The following is a 16,063-nucleotide window of genomic DNA, read 5'->3' on the forward strand; positions in this document are numbered from 1 at the left end:
CATGTGCATTCGAACATTGTCCCTACATAACATAGGTCAAGTTTATTCGATAAAAGTGAAATTATTAGCACCACTTCAGCCTTCGCAATTAGTAAAACGGTGATTCATAAAATTATTACGTTTTCATTCATAATAATCCAACTTTAATAATCCATAATAATCAGTGCGATCGCCAAAAATTAAATAATGTTAGTAGATTGCATCACATACCGGTACTGGTCTAAATTTTCCACTAATTCTAAATTTTTTAAATTTTTCACTTATACTAATCTAATAATGGTTATTACAGTCTATCAGTACAAATTCATAGCAACGGTCCATTCGATCGATTATTTCGCTTAGTGATCATTTGTTCCTATTGTATTATATCTTTGCCAGGAAATGCTATGTTGAATCTATATGGTGTACAATAATGATATGATATTCTGAAATCTCAGAATATCTTAATTACTAATTACTGATCGCGCCTTCATAATTGTAATGACCTGGAACAAACATTAATTAGCTTTTCACTTATCCGTGCAATTATACTATTTCAAGTATTAATTTCAGAGCAGGCGTATTAAATAGATCGCTGAAAACGTGTTGTATTGCGCCTCGTGCTTAAAAAACTAAAATAAAATTTCTTGTTCTAACTAAAGTTGCTTTTTGTTGATGTATTGTGCTGACAAGAAATTGGAAATAATTTCAGAAAAATTGGTTCCACAAAAAGCTCCGTCATCGAAACTAATATTCATCTTCGTCAAAGTAAGTACAACTTTTGTTGCATTTATCCATGTTATTATTATTATTATTGCTATTATTATTATTCTTTTGGTGAACGACACAGTTTGCTTCGGGTTTCAGGCGCGTTCCGTAGCGTCGCCCCAGACGCACGCATGTCACGTTCGGCTCGTCCGACTATTTCTGAAAAAATGACTGAGATATTGTCAAAATAGCGATTTTCATTGGAAATTGTCCAATATTTTGCGCGGGTTTAGATCATCCTGACTCATTTTGGCATGGCAAATCGAAGTATGTCTGCTACGAACGGATGATGTGTCGTTATTTGGACAAAGTGAAAATTTATTTTTCTGAGTTTATTCTTGAAACTCTGCCTTTGTGGTCAAGACTTAAGTTTAACATCTGACGTTGAATCAACGCAAAAATAAAACTTGGTTCATCAAATTAAAGTTTATTAGACTTTATTGTTTGTTGATGTTTAACGTCAGACATCTTGTAGTTTGCTGCTCTGGCACTCGATCTCATTCTTGGTGAAACGATTGGTTTGATCTCAATTTAAACGATATTAACATTTAATTATAATTTTCATTTCGGATAGCTCTGTCGTTGGTATTCCCTATATAATATTTTTAGGAAATTAGCCATGTGAAGTTTAGTTCGATGTTCTTTCTGGTGTCTCCTTATAAAAGTTCATATCGAGCCTATATTCTCTACTTCTCGATCTGATCTGACAGAAATTAGTAGAGTTTAGATCGTATATGCATATTGGTAAACACAATTCATGTTTTCGTTCAAACACACGTGCACAGAATGAGATACGGAGTGGTTCTTCGTTTTATTTATGTTTATTGGATAATACCTTATGATGTCATTTGCGAAATGACGGCATTTGATATTATCTGAGTACTAATACTCTATTAAAGAGTTTAGTAGGTAATGATAAAGAGTTTATTAATAATGTCATTATATATTTTCATTAAAAAAATCATGGGTGATTACAAATGTAAGCAATTTTCTAATTTTTCTAGCTTGAATGTTTCGTAATTTTTACACATTAAACTAAATATATTTTCTTTTTATTATGATCGGCAAACACTAACAATTCGTTGTGCAAAATGATTTTTTTCTGCTCTCTTCGTACTACTGAACGTCGTGCATTTGATCATTATATGATCAGATGCCGCATTATATCAGATGCTGCATTATATCAGATGTTGCATTATATCAGATGCTGCATTATATCAGATGCTGCATTATATCAGATGTTGCATTATATCAGATCTTGCATTATATCAGATGCCGCATTATATCAGATGCTGCATTATATCAGATGCTGCATTATATCAGATGCCGCATTATATCAGATGCTGCATTATATCAGATGCCGCATTAGGTATATCAGATGCCGCATTATATCAGATGCTGCATTATATCAGATGCCGCATTATATCAGATGCCGCATTATATCAGATGCAGCATTATATCAGATGCAGCATTATATCAGATGCCGTGCTATATCAGGTACCATATTATATCAGTCATTTTTCTGCATTCTTCACGGTCGGGAACTCTGGACCAATAATGAATTACCTATCAGAAACAATCGGACAACGTCGAACACAATAAATCAACGGATCTATTGTGTGGGCACACCAAATACAGGCATACCAAATTTTTTATCTCCCATTAGATCCGAAAAATTTGACGTCAATGGCCTTATTGTTGGGTAAATTCTTGTTTACCTTCCTGATTGCTTTTTTCATCATGAGCTTTGTTTTTTAATTTAATAGAAGTTCAGATATTTGTCCAGAGATAGTTATCTTAACTTCTATCCTATTTGTCCAGAGATGGTTTCCGCAGCAGTGGTTCGTAGGTTACGAAGAGAATCTTTCTCCCATTGTTTCATCGACCCTGGATGTTTATTGAATTTTAGGTCTACTCACACGGTCGGTTTTGAACGCGGTTTTTTCCCGACCGTCTAGTGTAGTAAGACTCAGAAACTGCGTTAGGTTTTTATGACGATCGGTTTTGCTGTCAACAACTCTAATTGAAGACTTTTAACGTGCTCATCCATCCGTATGACTCTGAAACACTGGGCTGTAATTGGTTTTTGATTAGCTTCAAAGTTGAAGCCGTAATCTCGATATTCTTGCTCATAACTATGAAGATTTTGAGACTGAAGTTTAAAATCTCAGAGACATTGAGCAGTTCGTGAAAACATTTTATGATGGTATGGAAGGAGAATTTTTGTATCAAGAAAATATCTGAACGGTTCTAGAAATCTTCTTGTGATTTACATCAAAGCTTCTTCGTTTAGATAAGCATATGATATCGAGATTGTACTCGAATTCAAACGGTACGATATAAATTATTAACCTTTGTTCACATGAAATTATTTAGTAACAAAAATGCTATTTTACATTGAAATTATTACTCTTCTTAGTTGCTTTGGACTTATGATGCTCAATTTCAAAAATTTATTAAATGACATCAATCATGGCGTCATCTGCAGTTGGCTGCATGCATGTCAGCAGAAATTTTCTCGGCTCGAAGTTTATTTATTTTTTAATCATAATTCATTGGGCAAAAACTTGCGACCCATGGTTGAAATTATTAAGTTTCGCCAAACTATCAATATCTTCAGTTCAGCATTAGCTGATTTTAAATGTCAATCAGGCTTAATACATACTTTATAAACCTATTATTACATCAAATTATACATTGTAGTGAAATTGTGTTAGCCGCTAATTAAAGGTACTCTTCAACCTGCAGTCAGCCACATATTTGACTTTACAGCACATGATTAATAACTAACCTAAGAATTTTTGAAGCTTGATTTTTTAGGGAAATTCTCTTTCTTTTTAAAACGATTGTACTCATCATCATATTTATCGCTTTCTTATCATATCAGAGAATACGCAGATACCCCCAGTTTGTTTAGTTGATATCTTCTATTTAGTCATTGAACTTTGGATGCATTAGACGAGCGGAATTGTGTGTTTAGGCCTACATAGTGTAGGCCGCGCTGTGGTTATCGTGAATTCTTACCTTACCTAATTAAGGGAAATTTTCTGACACGCTCAAAGGAAAACATACGCGTCGCTCGGTTAAGAAACATGGCCAGAAATTCGTAGCCTGAGCGCTGGGACTTTGGTCTTCTGATTTATATCCTGGCTTCATTGGCTGGTAAGTTTATCTTCTGATTTGCATACTGGAAATGAGTTAGCGAATTATTACTTTGTTCAAATATTGTTACAAGTTATGAAGGTAATTGTTTTCTCATGTAATGAAATATTAATATGTTTTTAAAGGAATATATTATTTGAAATTATTTAAATGATTTAATTGATGATAAATACTTTAATTTGATTTAATTTGCTTACGTTTTTGGTTGCAACGGTCGACGGTTTTCCTAAATAAATTACTCGACCAAAGAAGTATTCGTACGAAAATTTTCAAAGTAAACTCGATTTAATATTATTACATACATATAACCCGGTATCCATTTTGAAAGTCACAAATCAGTTCAGTAGTGATCTCGGGTAAATCGAATTCTATTGCAGTAGTTTTTTCACTGAAACCTCAAATTCGTGATGTGGAAGAATGTATGGATTCTCCCCAAAAGCTGTTCATTATTTTCTTTCTTCGTCAATTCCGTTCGAGTTTTCTTCGCTGGTGGTTTGCCACCAAAGCCAATGAGATACCAGGGCCTCTCGGGTAGCGTCCTATGAATAAGCTTTGATAATCTGATCAGGCGTGTAATTCTATCACAGCTTTTGTTGAATTCGATACATAACATACATTTTCCTCGCTTATATTCGTACAAAAACTAATTTGGAACTTCTTTGAACGGTTTTTATTATCGGTGATTACATATAATTGTGTCATTTGCTGTAAAGTTTGGAAAACTAATGCCCTCAAAGTTTACTCGGTGTTAATTTTATGAAATTGTCTCTCTATTTAATAGTATGTTATATATTATAAACAATAACATCTACTCATCCATCACAGCGGATGTGAAGTCGCAAGTTGCGAAGTAGCTCGAGTCTAACAGGGAAAATAAATACATTAAATAAGAACGTCCAATATTACGTCGGATTCTCTTGCTTGTCATGCGTCCAGTCTTCGGAGCACACAACTGTCAACTGCTGTCAACGGCTCCACACAACTGTCACCTGCTGTCAACGGCTCTACACAACTGTCACCCACTGTCAACGGCTCCAAACAACTGCCACTTTCTGTCAACGGCTCCACGTACACAACTGCCACCTTCTGTCAACGGCTCCACGTACACAACCTGTCTCTTATACACATCTNAACTGCCACCTTCTGTCAACGGCTCTGCCTCCAAACAACTGCCACCTTCTGTCAACGGCTCAGCCTCCACACAACTGCCACCTTCTGTCAACGGCTCCACACAACTGCCACCTTCTGTCAACGGCTCGACGTACACAACTACCACCTTCTGTCAACGGCTCAACCTCTTCCCAACTGTCACCTTCTGTCAACGGCTCCACACAACTGTCAACTGGCGTCTCTTTTTATTCGCGTTGCCGACACCGATGTGTCTGAGCCGCATCCTGCAGGATTATTTCTGCTCTGACCATCGATGTTATCTTGGGGGGATTTAAGACGAGAGTCTCTCATTTCCATTGGCATTAAAAAGCTTTTAACACCCCGCTGCACCATGCACTGTGCACTGTGCACCATGCACTATGCATTGTGTACTATGCACCGTGCACCGTGCACCCTATCGCAGCGTGCTAAAGTAAGATTTTTTCGCAGTTAAGCTTTCTATGAGGGGCGGATGTTTTTGAAAAATACTGTGCAAAATTAGATGCTGTGGTTCTTACAAAATTTAAAGCAATTCCATTAAACATTTGCAATATGTGAGCCTGCATCTAGTTTATTTATGACTTTTATGTAAAATTAGTTATCTATTTCTTTATTTATTTTATTTTCGTTCTTCGACTGCGCCATTTTCTGCTGAAATTTGCATGTTTTTATTCAAGGGGCCTCTCAAATTAGGTATAATCCGTAATACGAAATTTGTTTTCCCTCCTTTTGCACTAGCAGTTATTTTCTAATGTTCAATTTATTATGCGTTTTTTAAGGATCTCAAAATTTGAGTTCTATGCGTATTTTATTCATATTCAATCAGGACGAAAAATTCTAAATTTACGAACATAAAAATGTTTAGATGCATCGTGTATAACTCAGTTTCTGTCTTCTGTACCTACTGTTCTGCTGGCTGCATAAAATAATAATTCCCAAACGTCAATTATAAGCAATACAAACACCCGTTTTACTTGGTAACGAATTCAATCTATTCAAAATGTTGTACAAATGGAATAAAATGTTCCTTGGAAACATTACCTTTTGCACTTACAAATCAAACCAAAAGTCTAATTTCAATTTCAATTTAAAATTTTTCTTATGCCTACAAAGCAATCGTCTGTTTCTTAGTAAGCAACATATTAATGTTCAATAAGGTATTTATAAATTGCAAGGTATCATTTCCGATGTCGCCGTTAACTTTTATTCGCCCTAGCCGCAGCGTCGTCAAGATCAAATTCTCGCATTTGTGAGCCTCATCACCGCATTGCCTTTAGTGTCACTGATGGCGCAGCTAACGATGCATCAGCAGTCCGATGAAGACACGTTGCTGGGAGCTGGATTTTTTTCCCTAGCCTCCTAGCTGCTGGAGGTATCCCGTGCAGGCGAGTTTTTCTCGGCCACCGGCCGCTGTTGGGAGCGGATGCTCGGCCAGGTAATTTGACGGCGGTCTGGCCTTCTTACTTGCCAACCTACCTACGACGTCTACAGTTCAAGCCTGTCTGCTACGCTCGCCGCTTAGTGAGCTATGATTCTCTTGTTTCACCTATTCGGAGCATCTAGATTAAATAAAAAACTATAATTTATTGATATTTAAACTTTATTTATTAAGATGAATGATTTTACTCCAAGGTGAGGTAAAAAGATTAGAATCTGGAGCAGAGCACTAGGAAATGCCCGCGATGATATGAACCTCCAGTACGGCGCCTGTTTTGCGTGCCTGTGTGGTGGTGTGTGGCATCCTAAGGATACCTGCTAGGGATGGGGTAGGGTCAACTGTGTTACTCCTCTTAGCGTTCACTCGATGAGATTAAAACTTCCTACTGATGATCATCATTTATCACTTCTCGATGTCATGTTTCGCATTCCTCTAAACACGCCCCCCCTCGCTTCCCTTGCTAAGTTACGTGGCTATGAAACTCGTGTGCCCGGATGCGATCCGATCTTCACGAAATGTTGTCAAGGTCTCCGTGGGTCTCGAGTTCCCAGTGACGTGTTTTTCTGAGTTATATCTTAAGGAGGGAGCGAGGGAGACATTGTAGGGGTTTGCCGAACTCGATCAGTGAGGTCGACCTGAACTGCTGGTAAAATGCGTTCATTGCTCGGCCTCGGTCCTTCTCTCGCTCCTGGAGTAGGTATTCCAAATACCGCGCTTAGCTTGCATGAATGTTGTGTTGTGCGTGGGAACTGGTCGTCGTCTTCACTAAATTTTATCTAAAATAATTCGTTATTGTTGTTCGAAGTGGGATAGCTTGTATTGACTCAACAGCCAAGTTTTTACGGTTTATAATAATCGTGCACTAATGCTGTTTGGTTTTGCCAAGAAATATACTCCAATAAAATGTTTTACTCAATTGTTTACATCGCCTAGGCTACAATATCGATCGATTTTTCAAGGGACTTTTCCTGCTTAAATCTATATATCCCGTTAGAATTTCAACAGGTTCAGCGATAACTTTAAATGTTTTGCTCAGTTCTACTACTCGATCTTCTTTTGTAATTGAGCCGCCATGAAGAACAAAATCACTTTATATGCTTTCGAAAACAAAAATAATTCAGTTATTTCGGTCCATTAAGTGCATCAACGGCACAATACAATTATATATGTTTGTGATTTTTCCTTTCAATTATATTTTCTTCTTGTGGTATATATTTCTTCTTGAACATACATGTATATATCACTGCTCATAGTGACATCAGTGATGACAGACAGTGCATGGGTGCACAAAGTATCCGACGCAAAGGGAAAAACTTAATTATTTTGGACCTTAACTTTTACAAAATTGCAATTAGTAAGTCAACATTTAATGGTATTGTTGTTTTGATATGATATTCGCAGTTCCCATGTAAATTTACATTAGTACAGATAGTGTACTACCTATTGTAGATTAGTAGTTGTTTACCGTATGTTGTGCTTATTTATGTAATTTTGTTGCATATGCTTTACTTAAATGAAGTTTTTCCTCTGTGTCGGATACTTTTTGCACACTTTTTTGATATGGATCACATTAAATCAGGCTATGACGCAACTACAATGATTTTTTTTAAACAAACAATTCGGTTATTTTTTATTTATGATGACGTACTCTTTTTCGTTCTGCGTATACGTCATATTATTACAGTAACTAAACTGGCATGCACCATCATTCGTCCGAGCATTCAGACATATTTTAGGATTCAGCCGTAATTCTTCTACATGTTAAAAAATGCGTAAATTTTCAAGGAGTTTACATTCCATTGAATGAAGTCTTAGGTAGTTTAAGTCTCGCTGCGAGTGCGGACGCGGAATGCGGTGCGGCTGCCAACTAGTGCGGTGGAGGCAGCTTTTTTTCTCTGTTCTACGATCCAGGCAAGAGGTCGGGCGATCGGTCGGGCGGGCGAGACGATCCAGGTAAGAGGTCGGGCGGTCGGTCGATCCGGTGGGGCGGGCGAGATGAAGCGAAGCGCTTCTCGAGCAGAGCAGGTAAGAGATGACTGGAAAAATTGCCGAGCGCAAGAGCAGCTTCCAGGGCATGGGAAGCATCTTCCGACCCTCTACTTGTTCGCTGATCGTGACCTCGGTTATCACATTCGACCCGATGTCTTAGATGTGGGAAGTAGAATGAGTTGAAAGTTCCCTCACTCTCCAGTATCTTCTACGAAATGCTAATTGCATATAGTTGAGAATAACTTCAGTTTTACCATAACGAATCTCTTGATTAAATTCCTTCGTCTCTTCACAAAATAAATTCTGTTTACTGTTCATAGTAATCTGTAAACACGAAACCATGATTATTATATCTCAAAATTTTATTCAGCTTTTCCATAATGTCGCCAATGACATTCGCCATTGTCCCATTCTCCAAAAATCTCAGCCTTTAATCAATAGCTCATCACAGCGGCTCGAACAGAGATAGATTAGCAATGTGTGTGGAACATTTGTGAAACCTTCAATTTCATGCCGAAGAATATATGATGCCACCTACGTTCGTGCCAATGGTCTGCAATTATACGCACGCAAATTGTTCATCTATTCCTTGCTTGGCCACCGCTTTTGTCAGTTGTTCTGAACTAGCGCCTGACGACTGCTAACCGAACTTAGAGACGCCAATGCGTGTTTGCCTCAAAACATGTTTATTTATTTTCAAATCGCAGTTTGTGTTATCTGCCATTTTTACGCATGGTACAAAATTTCAAATGGCAAATGCCTGCGTATGATTAGAGACGCCAATGCGTGTTTCAGCTTTGATGCCTCAAAACATGTTTATTTTTTCAAATCGCAGTTTGTGTAATCTGCTATTTTTACGCATGGTACAAAAATTCAAATGGCAAATGTCTGCGTATGACTTAATGGGTACCTATCGTAGCTACAACAGCGCACGAGTGCGCGTAGTCTTCGCTCAAAGCATTTCTATGCATGTTTAGCTTGTTTGTTTGTCCTGATCGTGCATTGCCATTTTGATGGGTCCTTGTTGCATGCCTTCTGTGTTAATAGTGACATGCGCACGAGTTACGTGCATGCATTAACATGCGCACGAGTTGTATACATGTATTGACATGCGCACGAGTTGCGTGCATGTGTTGACATGCGCACGAGTTGCGTGCATGTGTTGACATGCGCACGAGTTGTGTGCATGCATTGGCATGCGTGCCTGTATTGACACGCGCACGAGTTGTGTGCATGCATTGGCATGCGTGCCTGTATTGACACGCGCACGAGTTGTGTGCATGCATTGACATACGTGCCTGTATTGACACGCGCACGAGTTGTGTGCATGCATTGACATACGTGCCTGTATTGACACGCGCACGAGTTGTATATATGCATGTCCTGACATGCGCACGAGTTGCGTGCATGTATAGACATGCTCACGAATTTTATGCATGTGAGTCGTGTTACTTACACACAAGTTGCTCGCTCCGACAGCACCGGCTCTGCTCTGAAGTCCAACTGTGTATTTGGTATCCTGCCCATTGATCTATCGGCATATTGGATGAGATCAAAGACAGATGCTCGGGATCAGTGGTGCTTCGGGATCTTCGGTACGGCCGGGCTTTGTTGCGACAGAGACTCACGGCCGGAATTTGGGTTCCATTGACTGGAATTATGGATTCCATTGACTGGCTTGCATGAAGCGTAGAGGACATGTGCTTTGTCGCATCTGTGTAAATCGGACTGTAGCTTGTGGGATATAATGCGATTTATAACGAGACGAGGATAAGAAGAAATGTACGACATCTGAATGGCCGGAAATATTATTCTTATATAATTATGTCTTCAGAAATTTTGTGCATGTGAACCATCGGCGCTTTTATCTATAACATGAGAGAGGAAGTGTCTTATTTTATAGCTAAGAAATGCCTGTGCAATGGGATTTTCTGCAGTTCTTCGTCATCCCAATGAAGCCATTTAATTTACCCTTAATTGTTGAAACGATTTCCGCACCACGGCTTTTATTTAATTTGCACTGCTACTGCTTCAGAGTTTTTAATTTTTGATTTTCTTTTTTGATTTTCTTCGATCAATTTAACTTATCGGGATAATTCGCAGACATCATTTAACGTTATTTTTAGACACGTTGCGACCCGCGCCTCACTTGAGACTCATCGATCCTGAGCTATTTTAGCGACTGAACCTGCAGGCACTCCTCATGTTGTACTATATTTCAACTCATCTTTTTGGTTAATTTGGATTTTTCTTATTGATCTCATGAAGAAACTGAAAAATATGTGATAAACATATATATACATGATAACTTTACGATGTATGTGAAGTAGCCTACTACAAACATCATTTATCTTAGTTTTGTATTACCTTATTTATCTTTAGTCGTCTTTATTTTTCCTACTTGAAGAGCGTATCGAAAGGCATAGTTTAAGTCATTATTGCGTTCTCTCAAAGTACGTAGATGTTATGCAAGTAAATGAACTCCTAAATTATTCTCCTGTTAATATTTATCGAGTTAAGAATGTAAACTAATTAACAACTAAACTCGAAATGTTTACGTTTTTTTTAAAGTTATAAGTAAAATTATTTTTAATGAAGATGACTTAAAGATAAGCTGATGTTATGGCAAACAGACTGTCAGTGATGCTTGAGCGAACAATGAAGATTACATATATTGAATACTGAAGGATCAGTTCCGGGTACATGGACACTTTGAATTACAGCTCGAGATGCATTTTATCTCTGGATACTTAGGTTTTACCTTTGTTCAGAGCGTGCGTATTGTAGAAAGTAACATTTTAAAACTGTACTTTTTGGTGACTCTTCAATTTCAAATGTCATTATTGCTGGGAATTCTTCAGACACGTCACAGCACATTAGCCTAATGAACACCTCTTCTATTCATCCACCCGTAACTCAGTTTCCTCCTTCAAATCCGCAAAAATTTTTCTCCGCGCCACCGTGAAGTCCCTAAGATGAATGATTCAGCCTGCATATGTTAAAAAAAACGTTGACAATCACTTCCTCCGTGCCTTTGTTACTATGCTCATTTAATTTTCTAATGATGACGCTTTTGTCGCCAAATGATCTACTGCATAACATTTTAGGAATCGGCTTTGTATGTCAATAACTTAAAATCGTGCAAAAATTGTACCAGGGTGTGATTCTTTTTGGGGCAAAATCGTAAACTCACTATTATTACATTTCGTGGTGCATTGGCGACTGCTGCTGCTCTGAAGGTAAATGAGCTGGAAGAGTTGAGTTTTTCTTCCATTTATTTCTTTGTATTTCTTGCCTTGTCATTGACGAAGAATTCATAGGGCAACAAAAAAGAAGTTCAAGATAAGAATATGCCAAGGATCGTTGCGGGCATCTCTCGAAGATGCCGTGTGTGGCCGCAGAAATGACCGAACCTAAACTGGCTCCTTGCATCTGCCTTTGTTGTGTCTCGTCCCGTGCGCCACAAACCTGATGGATGGGCCTGAGCTTCCTAATAGTCGGCATCCCTTCAGTCGCCTCATTGTGGGAGCTGAGCCACTTGTTTTGGGTATGCGTTTTGGGCCTCCAAGTCAACGAGGGCGTGAAATTTCCTTCCCAATGGTGGTTGCCTTAAATTTGTTATATGGGGCTAATTATTTAGAATTTGTGGCAACGGTGCGCAACAATTGGATTATTTTATTGTTTTAGATATGTTAATAGTCCTCAGAATTTTTAATGAGGATTAACTCTCAAAGAGATTTTACTTGCCAATCCAACTATCGGTAAAAATTTCAAGTTTTTAGGCTGCTCGTTGAATATTTTAAAGATACCACTGTTACTTATTACTGAAAAATATTGCTGAAGCATCCGCGTCTCTCAAGTTCCGGATTGCATAACATGAATGACGCAGCGTCTTGCGTACCCATACCTGAGTGGGTGGGTGGGCTAAATCGCACCCTGGGAGCAGACCACGAGGGAGGTTCAGGTTGCTGGTTGGTATCGCGTATCAGACCGGGTCACTTGATAAGACGTCGCAGCTCAGCGGGTGCCCGACAGTACCGTGTATCGCTCTCTATTGATATCGCTGGCCTTGGGTGGCTTCCGTCTATTCTAAGTCACGTTCTTCTTTGCCAAAGAAACCTTTTGAACTTTGATTGGAAGCTTGGCTTGTCTCGTATTTCTTTCTGTAGCCTCACGTTGTCGGCCTTATAGACAACGCCAGCCGATTGTTTTTAATAGGACAGTCTGTCCGACGAAGTCTTTGATCAACGCTTTTTTCATTTCAAGGAAATCTTTGGTATTCCACTAGGTTTGTTTGATTCTCATTCGAGAGAAAGTCACAGGAAAATATTAAATGGCGTTCCCGGCTACAAACACTGAAAGAACATGATTACTTCGCAAAGTACTGTCCAGTTTTTGCTATACTCAGCGAAATTCTGTGCTACACTCCGGAACACATGAAAGTTGTTTTCTGGAATTATCTTTCGCATGTTGTATTGATTTACCATTTAGATTTTTTCGTTTGCAGATTTTTCATTTGTATCCATACCTGAGCTTATTGTTTTACATGAGATGAAATCTAATAGTACTTTCTGTTCGAGTTCAAACCACGTACCCGACGACGAATAAAATCTGCTCAGCACTAACATTTAAATTCTTTTTATTATTATATTATTAGGGAAAAATTTCACAATTATAAGTATTTACCCAGTCGTCTTCCTTTTTCACGTCTTCACTCTTCAAAAGTTATTACACGCGATATTTCTCAATTTGAGAGACTATCGCGTATTACGTGAAGTGTTCGTAGTTCAAGGAACGCTTGGCTTCACGGCAGCAGAAAGCGCGGCTCTCATCTCATATAGCCGCCGAGGCGACGTTTCCCTCAAACAGACTCGGCAATCATTCTAATTAAATTTGCCTTTCTACTGGTTTTATTTGGAGCACCCGGCGTCTTGTGTGTTCCTCTCACTCAAAGGCTCGCTTGCTGCCTTCACTCAGTCGTCTTGTCCCAGCAAATTGAGGCGTTTTGCCTCTAGGAGGATTTCCTTGTAACATGCTGGTCCGCTATACCTCGCGTAAGATATAAGCATTTCATGCGGTTGCGACGAGGATATTCTTGCAACAGCGACCGCCGCTGCTGATGCTGTGGCTGCAGGTGACCTGCAAATGCTTCCTTTGTGTGGAACAGCTCACAGACCAGGTTAAATTCAGAACGCAGGTGACGCGTGCTTTTCAGGTTTCCGTTATCCCATTTGATATTTATGACCTATTTGGGCACGCTCGTTGAAGTTACTTATGACCTCGACCTACTGCAGTACTGCCGAGTAACTCCATTTTCTGTCTTATATTTAGCATGAATCATAGGACTCCGCTTTGACACGTTAAATTAATTATCTTCTGATATTTTTTAGAATAATATGCAATGATGCTTGTCGCCAGGCTAATTTTTATCGTTTCATGCTGTCATAAATTGAAGTACGGTAAATTCATTGAGGGCTAAAAATTTTTTAAAGTTCTGAATGTACCTACCCCATTCAACTCTTCATACAGTTCATGCTTAACGTGAGTAGGTAATAATGTTTTAGGGAGATCTTTAAAGATTGGATTTATCTCGCGTTGATCTGACATGGGCTGAATAGATTGAAACTTCAACGGACCGTGTTTAGCTGAGTGCAGGTTATTTAATTCAGCAATTCACTTGCGGTCGCCAACACTGCGATGGAGAGGGGGCCCTTGTTTTAGTGTCAATTGATGTGAGGCTTATTACAGCGATACGGTATCGTGCGAAGGCCCGATATCATATCGAACTTATTTTCAACGCATCTATATAGTTAAGTAACACACTTGTTTGCAATTAATACGCACTATAGTTGTGGCCTGATTCCTCTTGTTACGAATATCTGTTGTTAGGGAATTGTATCTAATTTCTTTTTGTCAGGTTTTCATGTATCAGAGAGCAAAAATTTTGAGGTCTTAAATTTCAGCTGCCTACTTATTCCTGTTTTAGTTTTGTGCCTGCCCACGTTTTCGCTTTTTATAGGAAGTTTTCTTACGTTTTTAGTTCCAATCTACGTTATCGCGTTGTATATAACAAATATTTGACACTACGATGCCTGGCAGCTTAACCTGACCTATTGCGTCACGGAGCGCATAGCAATTCTACGCCGCGTCTCTCAGATCTTGGGTCTCAGAATTGCGATGATTTCTTAACTCTTTGTCTGCGGTTACATATTAACGTCGCCAAAGCTATTCGTACCTAGAGACCATAATACTAAAGTTCAGTAGACGGAAGCTTGATGATTCATGTGTTACTTTAAGAGTGAGATAATGACCTACATTATCGTTATATATATCATTATCATATCATTGCCCCATGTACGAGGAATCATTTCTTGTCTCTATCCAACTTTCTGGTATCATTTAAAACTTGGAAATTCAAATTATTGTTGTGTACATAGTTTCTGAAATTACTATGTACAATATTACATTGATCTATCGTTCATTGTGGATCTACCATTCATAAAATGCAAAACAATCATCATGCGTCAAATGTTGTAAATTTTGTATGAACACGTTAAATGTTGTAGAGTGATATGATAGTTCGTCGTAATTATTACTTCTCAAGTTTTTCATGGTTGTAAAGGTAGCTGCTATATAAATCTTGTTGTTAAACATTTTCATCGTTGCAAAGTGGGTTACCTATATTTTTTCCGTACATATGACTTACGTACTTAAAAGGAAGTTATATGATTAGAGTAACTTAGATGAAGTTTTTGTTGTTGTAATCTGTGGTTCCCCGGTCTCATTTTTACAAGAGACCCCCAGTATTTGTAGTTGTATATATAATGTGTGGTTCCACGGTCTCATTTTTACAAGAGACCCCCATGTTTGTAGTTGTAATGTGTGGTAAATTTGTGTTTCTGAGAGTTTTCACTGGTGTGAAGTGAGCTGTATCTCCTCGCCGAACAAAGGTGTGTCGCGGCAAGGTCCTGTTCGAACACTGCATATACCAAGATGATTATCAGAGCCGCAGTGACCCAGTCGGCCTTGCACTTCTAGTTCTAGCTCCAGGACCGTCCCGAGACATGTTCAAAAATTGTTGCCACCATCTCAGTTATGGTTGGTTAATTTTTATTTTTGAATGAAAATAACATAAGTTCCTTATTATATTCATAGTGTTCTATTATCTTTCTCTGTGTGTAATGATCATATTTAAATACTGATAAGGTCTCTAGGGAAAAAAACTTAATTGAATTGCTGGCGCTCAATAACCTTGCTGAGGCGCCCTGCTCGACGTCTGAACTTCTGGCTTGCCATTATAAATGATGGAAAGATGACTATCAAATTATCAATGAATTTTTATTGTTGATAAAACTAGTGAGAAAATTATTTTTAACAATTTTTTTAACGTGCAAAATTCAATAGTAATCATTTTATCCTAGTCTTATTTTGTTTTTGTTGCTGCAAATAAATGATTAAATCGTAAATTTTTTATCAAGGCCTATCGTCAAAGTTGATCTCTCGTCTAGAATTTTGAAGACATGAACAAAGTCATTACGTACGTAAATTAAAAAAAAAAACACTTTAATTATGTTTTCT

The 16,063-nt window shown here is 38.3% G+C and overlaps 1 protein-coding gene across 1 annotated transcript in view; it reads left to right on the top strand.

Moving 5' to 3' along the window:
* Window positions 1-291: 291 nt before the first annotated feature.
* Window positions 292-16,063, top strand: part of LOC108672500 (MOXD1 homolog 2) — a 77,000-nt gene continuing 61,228 nt past the window's right edge. Inside the window, exon 1 of the mRNA XM_018160176.2 lies at window positions 292-747. The gene's annotated coding sequence lies outside the window, so the exon portion shown is untranslated. The remainder of the gene's footprint in view (window positions 748-16,063) is intronic.

This window comes from Hyalella azteca, unplaced genomic scaffold (genome assembly GCF_000764305.2).
Source record: "Hyalella azteca isolate HAZT.00-mixed unplaced genomic scaffold, Hazt_2.0.2 contig13457, whole genome shotgun sequence".
Taxonomy (NCBI): Eukaryota; Metazoa; Arthropoda; class Malacostraca; order Amphipoda; family Hyalellidae; genus Hyalella; species Hyalella azteca.